General features: G+C 35.4%; 1 long non-coding RNA gene across 1 annotated transcript; it reads right to left on the minus strand.

The window, feature by feature from the left end:
• Positions 1-5,318: 5,318 nt before the first annotated feature.
• LOC149574769 (uncharacterized) lies at positions 5,319-7,116 on the minus strand. Its single transcript, XR_016359661.1, has 3 exons — positions 6,770-7,116; positions 6,511-6,669; positions 5,319-5,766 (listed from the first exon to the last, which is right to left on the minus strand). It is a non-coding gene; the product is annotated as an uncharacterized LOC149574769 (long non-coding RNA).
• Positions 7,117-12,259: the final 5,143 nt, after the last annotated feature.

Consider the following 12,259-nt stretch of genomic DNA (forward strand, 5'->3'; position numbering starts at 1 on the left):
AAGATGTCTCTAGCTTTTTGGCCTCCATGATTTTTCCTTGCCTCTGTTCTTTGCTTCATCCATGTGACAGGTTTATGAATGCAGGTGTTCTTGGGAGATTAGTTTTTCACCTAATTTAACAGTTTTTACACTCCTTAAAAAACAAAACCAGGTTTTGATTTTCAATTCCTACTATTTTAAGGAAGTTGGAAAACCTGGTTTTGAGGCAAAATTGGAAGTCCCATATGCTAATTCCATTTTGCAAATTTTGAAACAAACACACAAATTTTCAAATCCGAGTTTTGAAAAAACCAATTCTTGTCGTCTTCCAGAGACCAAATGGACCCTAAAAATTTGGGCTTTTGGATATTTAGAGATATTTGAATATTTAGAGATCATCAAATATCAAGTAGACAAAAATGGTAATTTCAAAGTATTGCTCCATACATATTTCTTATGTTCTTGCACCAATAGTCACTCACCCAAAAATGATAGTACTTGTGACCAAAATGTTCCACTAGTCTTTATGAACTATCCCAATCCTATAACCAACCAAAGAAGATAAGAAATAATCGACTATTGGTACATGTATTTTCATTTTTGAACTCTTTTAATAATAGTTATTAGGAGGTGAACATGACAAAAAGATCATAGCTATAGCTATTGAACCCCTAACAACAATTGGATACTTCCTCTAGTGATTCAATTGTCATAAATTTTATCTACCTCAAAATAGATCATTATTTGTGATCTATAAACAATAGAAAAAAAACAAAAACAAAAAATATATATATATATATATATAATTCAAAGCAAGAGCACACTATCCCAATCTCATCCTTTTTAGATGTCAGAGGCCTTGCTCTCAACAAGACTTGATCCCTAGTGGGCTCTTTATGTAATATCCTCCCCTGATTTGAACTTTGACTTGTAGAAATTTAACTTAAGGAATATTGTTAAACACTTTGTATGCAAACTCATAAAGCTGATTTCCTCAATAAATTGCTTTCCAATGAGTAGATTTACGAACAACTATGAAGTGACATTAAAATGCATAATACACATCATAACATTTTCACAAACACTTGGCACACATTCAACAGTATATGAAAAATTTGGAAACTCTTTCAATCTGCTGATAAAAGGGTGATTTTTAAATGTAGATGTGCACTTACAGCTGCCTTAAAGGCTGCAACAACTATTCAAACTTGTATTCAACAATTATTATGCAAAGTATCAAAATTTGACAGAAGAAACCTGGAATTAGTTGCCGTAGTATTTTGCAGATGTAGTCAGCAGCCCTCCAAACTTCTAATCAGCCGGAAAAACAAGTGAACTTGATACCAACACTATTCACGCCGTATTGTAGCAAAATACTGTTCATGCCGACTGTAGCAAAATACTGTTCATGCGGCACTATAGCAATAACTAACTTCAGATTTGCACCTCAAACCCTTGTAAATTTCTTTATGCGAACGCCCCAAATGAAACCCAGTGTGTTTCCTGAAGTGAAAACACCCTTGATCCTCCTGACTATGTCTTCCAACAGCGAAGAGAATGCTAGCAAAGAGGGATTCCGTCCTCCAAGCCCGATAATCAGATATCCAGCAACATAACATTAATCTTCATCCAAGCATACAAAAAAAGCCTCTTCCATTTCTTTTATAGTGTTCTCACAAGAGCTCAATCCTTCGTTTTCTCAATGTGGGATAAAACATAACTCCCTTTATGTACCTTATGTCTCCAATGTGTTATAAAAATAAAAGAAACTCTTTTAATTTAAATATTTCTCACAAACTATAGTCTATGCATTAATAAAGTTAAATATTTAAATTTAACTTTATAAAATGGCTTTATCAATGCATAACAAATCTTATCAATGATAAATAAGTTTTTCTGTCAATTTTAAACAATTACCATCGACATACCACTGTGACTGAATGTCCGGCCATGTCCAAGATGACTTACTATAAATAGTAAGTATGCCCAAAGTTGCCCTAGAACCCCTCAGAAAGACCTGCAACTGAAACTGTCTAGAGCCCCTTTAATGTCCTAGTTAGCCTACGGGACTGTGGGGAAATAGGCTAACGACAACATCATGCTATGAATGTTAGAAAGAGGACATTACACTTTATGAGCCTTTCAACTTCACCAGTAAACCAAGAGCCCTTTGACTCACGTGTAATTTCTAAGAGCACCTTCTTCATCAATTTTAAGGAAAAAAATAAAAACATGCTACTTACTTTAAAGTTTATTCAAAAATATATAATACTGCTCACTTTAATCAAACTACATTGGGATCATAAAATATAATTTAAAAAAAGAAAATACTACTCACCGTAGCGAACTACATTTGGATAATAAATGCTCTAGAAATTCCTTTGTTAAACACCTTTGTATAAAGGTGACCCGGCAAAATCGAACTTCGTCAATTTACATCACGACTAGGGTTAGACTTCAAAAGCTAATATCCTGGATGCCGGGGTAAAATTATTGAAAAGTTGCACACAATGAGGTTGTTTATAAAAAGGTTCAATATGTAATCAACCCCGCTAGGAAAACTCACAGATCCAAATGGTGCAAGTAAGATAAATGCCTAGGCCAGTGGGCGAGTGAAATCATAATGCTTCTTAGAAAACAAGAAAGCCAAAACCATAATGGTTCTTAGAATAGAGTAAGCCAAAACAAATACATAACTGTAAATGATTCAATTCATTAATCTAAAATTAAAATTTCTGCTGAGCTTACCTTCTAATGAAGCCGACTGTGAAGTGTACCGCTAAATTAGGAACTCTCTTAAAAGGATTTGATGCAATGTGGATGACAGCTTCAGCTACAGTGTAAGCCGAATACAGTGTGCCTTATGAATGATTCTAACAGGCTGTAATATGTTAACATAGCTATCATCTCTTCTTTTATTCTTTTGAGTTGGACAGTGGGGCAACATCATGGCTGTCATTTGTTATTTTCAGTTACTTTTTAGATCCAAGATTGAAACATTTTTTATATTCAGAACAGCATACTGAAAGACATGTAAACGTTCCATTAAAAGCTTTGAAAAATAACCACACCTGGATGCTGGAGATACACGATAGTGGAGGAGCTAGGAGCCAGCATAAACAGTAGTTTTTTTTTAGACGGAAAGATAAAGGACAAAATGGAATTAAAGATAGTTTCCAAATTCAACTCTCTTCTTTTTAGAGAGACTGAAACATTCTTTCCCTTTTTTTTGTCAACTTAAACAAAAAGGTATATTTTCCAACATGAATCCAGCCTAAAGATGGTTTCCAAATTCAACTCTCTTTTTTAGAGAGACTGAAACATTCTTTCCCTTTTTCGTCAAGTTGGACAGAAAGGTATATTTTTCAACATGAATCCAGCCTCATCGTCCCAAGATAAGGAACATATTGGGTACCTTGCTCTCGGCAAAACTTCATCCAAGAAACATATTAGATAACTTGCTTTCGCGAAGACAAACATATTAGATAACTTGCTTTCGCGAAGACCTTATTTGATAGACTTGATCTTTGGTAACCTCATTAAAAACCTTTCTAACTCTACAACAGATCCCTTTTTCATTTTTTCATCAAATTGGTGTAGGACACAAGTTCAGTTTCATCCGAAGACACTATGAACCCATGACACTATATGTCAAGACTGAATTGGACAACTTTTCCTTGGGATTTGGGGTACACATCTAAGATTTCTTTTTAGATGTCAAAATGTTTAGCGATTCTTGTTTGATCTTTTAGATATTTTAAAGATCCAGACTGCTGATTAGACAACTCTAAACTTATATCATGAAATTATGGCTTTGATTTTTAGATACAGAAATGTGAAATTAAATTAGAATAATATGACTCAAATTTTTGAAATTTGTAATGGTGTTATTTAGTATATGTATTGGTATATGACATTCTAAATTTAGTTTTATTTTATAGATTACTTTTATTTTATAGACACATACATACATTATTTATGAACATACCCATTCTCATTTTGCATTTGACAATTTAGACTATATGATTTGGCAACTTAGATCATATGAACCCAACAAGACTTGATCTTTGATGACCTCATTAAAAACCTTACCAACAGATCATCTGTGCTTGCTGACAATTCTACATATTTTAAAATACCATAAATTATTTTGAAAATATCATACCAAATAAATGTAGAAGAATATCAAACTACAACTTTGAACAATCCCTCACTAAATTAAATTAGTAGCATAAACTCTGAACGACCCCCCACTAAATTAAGTTAGTAGCATAGACTTGATCCTTGACAACCTCAATTGAAAATCTTTAACTTCACCAACAGATCAATTGGACCCACTAACAATGACCAACAGGTCAATGGAACCCACTAAGAATTCTGTATATTTTGATATACCTAAATTTTTGGCCCACTGACAATTCAATATAAACACCTGATGTTTTTAGGAAAAACGAGACATGTACATAAACGTTCTCATTAGATTAGCAGCCTATGACTCAACTGCTCCAACTGGCCTTCCCAAAATGCCACACCCAAGAAGTTGATTTAGAACTTGCAGGAAATCATATGCTTCGAATTCCTTTTAGTTTCTGTTTGTCTCTCTTGGTATAGGTTAAATCAACACAATACTTCAAACAAATCAATGCGAGGAATTCTCATTCCAAACTGAATGGCAAAAGGCTGGCATTTTAGGTCACTGCCTAGTCCGCCTCAACGTCTTAGGCACGTCAACTAAATCCACAAGGGGATGGTATTGCCATATTCATAAACTTATCAACAAAGCAAAAAAATCATTGCAGAACAAATGGTACAATCACTCCTAAAACATGATGTAACAGAATATCCTAAGATATCTCCAGAGTTATACCTGTAAGTTTTTAATCACACGATACAACTCAATTTTCAGTTTTACTCTTTTAATTAAAGCTGTAAACAACAATTCAATAGGCTTTAACCACTGGTAACTTTTACAACAGTTCATGACTACCTATTCTCTTAGGGGAAGCACCAGTCCAACTCTCAACGCTCCACGGAGGAAAAGAATCCCTGTGGCTACGGAAAACCCTGATCCCTTGACCAGATTTTTTCAGTAGCTGTGACTTTCGACACAATTTTACCTTTTCTACGAAACCCACATTTAACTGACATGGTTCTCTCTTTTCTAGGGAACACACCTTAAATTTTGAAGCCCTGGGCGAAAACAGAAAACCCAATATAACACCAAAATAAAATACCAAAATGCTTCACAATTCTCCAATTTAAGTAGTTAACCCCATTTGACAAATCAACATAGAAAGTCTTACAAAACACTTCCTAACAATTTCAGTGAAAATTCAAAATTTCCAAAGTTGCTTCACACTTCCATTAAAAAAAATTAATTACGAACTCCTCCTAATTTCCAATTACGAGTGGTTATAAGTGGTTATTTAGCACGCCTGCTAACAATTTCATCAAATTCAAATTCATTTGTGTTGCAAGCAGTATCATGAGTTTTTTTCATCAAAATTTCAGATCCATCATCGGGATGATAGAAGTAAACAGAATGGTGAAAATAGATAATAACATATGAAAAGAAATCCACACGTTTCAATTCTATCGTCCTGGGTTGATTAAAACTTATATCTTAAACTGAAGTCAGTTCATTTCAGATACGGAAAAGAACATTAGATCATATATCAACTTTTTCAATCGACGATTTCCGTTTTCTCGTATAACCGATCCTCGTACCTCTCAAGGCTCGACGACCTCCAGCCCAAACTTATGCAAGTCCAGCAGAATCCATCACTCCTAATATGGTAAGTGAGCATCCCAAATGACTATTAAATATTGGAAAAATAAGGGTAATCTAATGTAGCATCTAGAATTGCAGAAGCTGAGAAAAACGAGAGAAGTGAAGTTCAAATATAAAACATTAATACAGTAGACAACCTTATATTATGTTATATTAAGTTGTACAGGAAAGCTTCTTAAGCCCTGTGTTGATTGACCCGTCAACAGCAGAGATGTTGATTGCATTAATTATTTATTTCATTGATTAATTTTCTTTCTTTTATGGTTGACCACTCGTCCAACTTAAAAAAAGACTCTAGATTTGGTAGAAGAGAGCTACTAATTAAAAACCCTGTGTTGTCTGTTACGAGGAAATAAAACTCAAAAGAAATGAATACTATTTTAGCACATTAATCCACTGACAAGCAAAGCAAAAACCTCTTATTTTAATTATTAGAAGCCAATCGCAACAGCGTTATCAGATTCAGCAGAAAGGAAAAATGAAAGCGACGACCAGAGCACGACATAGCGAAAATTAGAAAAGTGCCCTTTTCAAGATGCGCTCCGATTATTTGCGAATATAGATCGCAGCAGGGAAGCGAGAGGGAAATAAAGCCGTCAATCAGATTAAATCTTCACATTTCCATAATTTTACAAAAACAGTAAAGCGTTCTGTAACCATGTCTAAATATTCAAGACAAATGTGCAACGAGAAAATCATCTATATGCCGATAGATCAGCAAGCAATAAAAAAACATGTACCTCACCGAAAGATCTTACACCATTAGCATCCTGCACCACGCCTTTTGTTTCTTCGGCATCAACAGCAGGCCGAATTCACTTACCATTGGCTCAAATTCAATTGATGCAAGTGGGGAACAAATTCAGACCACAGAAAGCAACCAAATATTGAGTTTCCACCTGTTCATTCTCATAAATGAAAACAAACAACCAGAAATTCCCATCAATGAAAACGAACAGCCAGAAATTCGATATGATCCAAAAACAATCTGTTCCCGACCTGCACCAAGCGAATTCGAGCCACGAGTAAAATTTTTCCCAAACCGCTAGAATTCAAGCCTGAAATTCACAAACAGGGCTGATTTGAAGGCTCCAAACCCTGGCTCGACACGGGCCTGGAAGCCTTTCTTGCAAATTTCAAGAAACTCTTGGCACTTAATTGAATTGGAATTCCTCCCACATCCGCCACAACATAATATCTGGCATTGAATTGTGAGGGTGCGTCGTGAGAATGAGTAGAGGTCGTACACGCGTGTTGGCCGACTCAAGAATTAATGGCGAAAGAAAGAGTGTTGAACTCAGCAATCATATCTTCATCTGTTTCACACTTCCCAAACTGCTGCCGTTATTCGTGCTAACTTTCCAGCTGTTCGTAAACAGCCACAAGTGACGTAAGAGCTTTCCGCGTTTTACAAATAAGATATGTTTGGGTGTTATATAGCTACGTTAACTTGCTCGTCTCCACCTGCCACGTGTCTGACTTGTCTTTTCAAACTTCTCCCCTCTTCTCATTTGTTGGATGAGAGTTGGCCGGTACGACCAGGAGTCCCGCTGCCCTAGGTGCGGTTTGGTTTGGTAGAGGGAGCATGACTTGGTTGGTTAAGGTACCTCCATGTTGTGAATGTCTAAATACTATGACTTATACCATAAAGATTGTACTGAATTTTTTCTAAACTCTCCCATCTCTTCTTAAGATCTCTTTTTAAACAATGTATTTTGATTACAAGATTCGTGGAGAGATTGAGGATTGGAAAATTATTTAAATTTATATATGATCGATTTTAAAAGACATAAATAGGATCAATATTTTGTGGAGAGCTAAGATATTTATGGAACAGCCCAAAACAAACTCTCATCAACTTTATAGTAAGACCAAACATTGGAAGAGATCAAAAGGGACTTGGGAAGAGAGAGTCTACACGCTTTGTAACTATGGGAAGGTTGAAATAGAAAAACACTTTATTTTAGACTGTGTTGCATACAGGGATAACATGGTCAAATTTGTGGATATTAAATCTGACAGCTCTTGGCACAACTTATTCGGCAAGAACATTGAGAAGTCAAGTGTGGTCATCATCAACTAATGCAAGAGCATCATGGATGTAAGGGAAGTCTTGCATCACTCAAAACTAATATATGGTTTGTCTTATCAATAAGGGCTACCTTAACACATACTTGTTATTTATGGAAGCTTACTATTTCTAGTTGATTGTTCAAGCTCAAAATGTTCTAATTTATTCTCTGGAGGCTTACTTTGGATATAACAGTATGTCAGTAAATTTTCATTGCAAGATTGAGTCTAGTTTTGAAGATGTTGAAAATTTGTGGTATTGGCAACACGGTACATAAACTTTTAACTCATTTTTGTAGGATCTGGAGACTCTAAAAAGGGGTCAAACCTTGGCTAAGTAAAGTTTATATGAGTTAGATGTTGTAGAGAATTTCATGTCATTTTTGGAATGGGGTCATAATAGCTTATCAAGTCAACTGGCGATGAGTAATGATCTTTGAAAGTTGCACTATCTAAAATAGAAGAACATGATATCCCTTAAACATTTCTCTTGAGTTCTGAAAGTTGTTCAGGTCTACTCTAATAAATTAAAATATGAATAATAATATCTTAGGGAAGGTCAGCCTCAATGTTTAGGGTGAAACTTCTAGAGCCTTTTGGGTGGTTAATAATTTTCTATATAATGAAGGCATGTAGAGTTGCATAGGGTATATTTGGGATGTGTATGGTGGCTTTGACATGCAAAATACTCTAAGTAAAATGACTTTGCATGTCACATTTGTGAATATTGTATTTCCATTTCATCAGAGATAATAGAAAGTAAGTATTTTATTCTTACAATTTCTCTATTTTATTGTGTGTGTTTGTGTTATTAAGGAGAGTGCCCTTCATCAAGTTGTATTAGAGCATAAGTTTGTGTTTGTTATCAAAGCATAAGTTATTGAGTGTGTAGGCACATCATCGAATGTGAGACAGTGTACACTAAGACTACAATTGTGAGCTTGAGTGATAAGTGCAAAAATACCTCTGTAAAGGAACTATAATGGATGACTTGAGGGTGACAGAAGAGGTTTTTAGAGCCCTTTGGAGAAAAGTGTAGGCATTGCAAGAGGAGTTGTGTAGAGAAATGAATATTGCAGCAAGAGATGAAAGTGATGAGGAATTTGAAAAAGAAGGCCAAGTTGAACTTGAAATGGCAAAAGTGGCTAGGGATCTTAAGGATGATAGATTTTGAAGGTTACTACCAGGATTGGAAAAATACCCAAGATTAAAGTCACCACATTTTTGGGAAATCTTAAACCAGAGGAACTAATCGACTCAAATAATGATTTGGAAGTATATTTTGAGTATGAAGATATCAAAGATCCTAAAAGAGTCAAATTTTTGAAGGTTAGATTGAAGAGTCACAGAAAAATTTGGTGGTGAGAGATTCATTTGGAGAGAATGGAAAAGGAAAGGAGAAAATCACAAGATGGGATCGATCAATGGAAGATTTGAAGAGATAATTTGTAACTTTTGATTATGAGCTTGATCTACTGAAGAAATGCAAGGGTTTAAAAAGAAAGTGGGAAGAATTATCAGGAATATATAGAAGAGATATATCGAGTCTGTAGGATTTGAGCAATACAAATCCACAAAACCCAAAGAACACCTGCATGTAAGAACCTATCACAAAGAAGAAAAGACAAAGAAGAGGCAAGGGTTTTTCTCTAAAAATATGCAAATTATATCATCAAACTGAAAAGATGAGAGATATTTACAAAAGATCAATCCTTATAGAAATAGATTGAAAAACCTAAAAGGGAAACACTAAGAGGTAAATGATATTTAATAATTACTAATAAATTATTAAATAGAAATGTAAGTGCATAAAGGGAAAACTTAAGAAGGGAGTAAAGGTAATTTAATAAATGAAGTTAAATTAACATTTAACTCCAACACCACCTCCCCCCCCCCCCCCCCCGCCTTAAGATTAGCAACAATGCAAGAAAAAGCAAGGAAACTACAATGTTGAAAGAAAAAGTTGGGTCCCAACAACAAGGCTTGATGACATACCCAATCACAACCAAATCTCTATAAAATGGAGAAATAGAGAAAACCCAGTGGGAAAAACCCTACTCCAAAAAGAGATAGAAAAAGATGCACAAATGAAATATCTCAAGAGACTCTCTCAAGACCATAAGTACAATGAAACCCCCCATGATAGAAGCTTGAGACTCCATAGCGCCCCTAGAATGGTAGAACTCATGTGTCAATGAACATACCAATGTGGCTCCAATCTGAAAGAAACAAAGGTAGTGGACAAGGAGGGTGAAACCCCTTAATGTAAGGTGAAGTTGGAACCCTAGCTGATGCTCAAAGGAGAATGCATGAGAATCTTGAAATGGAATCTCCAATGGAGGTGGGATAATAGGTGTGTTGAAACTATCATTCGAGAGGATATGTGTGTCCTTTGATGTATCCTCAACAACTACATTAGGTGGCTCGATGCTTAGAGTTGCAATGATAGACAATGCTAAAGAGTAATCATGTGTAATGGATGGAATTTGAATAGGAGGTGGAGGTGTAGAATTCACAACACTGGTCTCAAGAACAACACATAAGTTCAAGTGACTTGACTTCACCTCAGTAGTCTCGTGAAGAAGGAGGGTGAGTCTCTGATAGTGGAGATGGTGGATCAAAATTAGAGAAAGAGTATAGGCGAAAGAGTGATCAATAATCCCTATAACAACAATATTGTCTGTCTCACTATCTCTGATGTGCATCAAATCTTGTGCAAACTCAACTATCTTCCCTATCTCATAGTGTGTAATTTGATAGATAGAGAGAAGGTTAGAGGATAAAGATGGAACACAAAGTACATCATGAAATGTACCATCATCAATGCCAATAGATCCTTTACCACATATAATCATAACAATGTTGTTCCCCATCAAAATGTGTGGAGTAGGAGAAGCCTCAAAAGAAAAGAACAAATACTAAGAAGATGACATATGGTGTGAAGCACCTAAATCTAGTAACTATCTAGAAGAGTGTGGAGCAGTAGTTACACATAGTGCATGACCCTTTCCTATATCTTTACCATCTGATTGAAATGATGATGATGAAGAAGATCTGTGAGAAGTAGAAGAAATATCAATGTTGCTCTTCTGAAGAAGAGCTATCAAATATGAAACATGTTTGGCATAGTCTTCTAACTTCTTCTCATAGCAATGTGACTCATCATGATTGGGCTTATTACAATAACCACACTTTGATCTTTCTAGCTTTGGTTTATCTCCCTTAAGGGGAGGTGGACCTGATGTGATGTGAGGGCTAGAATCAATCTGAGACTCTGTAGGATGTGACTTTTGTTTCTTCTCCTTCATCCCAGAAGATGGCCAAGCTACCAATGCATAAGTCTGTGAGAGAATTCAACTAAGAGAGCTTAGCTTTCTCTCAAGTGAAATGATCACAAAAAACCTCAAAGAATGGCATGGTAAATCTATTACCTAAAGCATCTTTGGTGGAATAGAAGGTAGAAGAAAAAATCTACAAGTTTCCATGAAGCTTTGAAATAATCAGGTAAATACACTTAGTGTTAGTCTTGGTTTTCCCACAACTTTGCAATAAAGATCTTTGTTGTTTGACTTCATCAAGAAGTCCTCAATGGAAGGAAAATAATCTAGTACAAGAGAGGTAAGCTCTCCCTCAATTTGAAGTTCCCTAAACTAATTCATTGTACCAAACAAGCCATCAAGCTTGGTCTACATAGCTAGAGGAGTATTGCACCCATCAAGATGAAACTATAGATTGTCACATACCTATAGAGAAATCAACCCCATTTCCTCATCCATATTGTTTCTGTACTACATAACCTCAAAAGACCTTTGTAAAATTGGCTACATTGCATTTAAACAAGACCACAACCCTTTTGACCAAAGAAGTTGTGTCATCAAGGACTTCCATGTGTGATGGTTATGAGGGGTTAGAAGTTCTAGACAAGAAGAGGTCTCGGTCATTGTTTTATAAGGTGTCAGATTTTCTTAAGAAATTTTTTTGGTTTACTGATGTCAATGACAAAAACAATAATACAAAACACCCCCCACAATACAAAAAACTAGACACCAGCTGCTAGAAGGAATACATAAACAAGAAGAGAGCAAAAAAACTTCAGTTTGAGAATCACATGCACCTTTGAGAAATACTAATGAAAATAAAAGAGAATCTAGATAGGGATTGAGAAGAGAATTTTGAAGCTTCTTTTAGATCGAAAATGAAGCTAAAATAAGCAAGTTACGCCCCTAGGAAGATAGAAAGCATCATGTAACTTCAATTAAAAAAAAAGGTACCAAACTAGATAAAACTCCAAAAACTACCTTCACCATCATCTTTCTGACGCTTCTTTTAGATCCAAAAAACACTCCCATTTGGTAAAGTTAGAGGCAAAAAACTGACAAGGCCCCCGTATAGCAAAAAAAGAAAGTAGAAGGGGACTTA

The sequence above is a fragment of the Cupressus sempervirens genome, chromosome 2, assembly GCF_028749045.1.
Source record: "Cupressus sempervirens isolate cs-2001-9-10 chromosome 2, ASM2874904v1, whole genome shotgun sequence".
Lineage (NCBI taxonomy): Eukaryota > Viridiplantae > Streptophyta > Pinopsida > Cupressales > Cupressaceae > Cupressus > Cupressus sempervirens.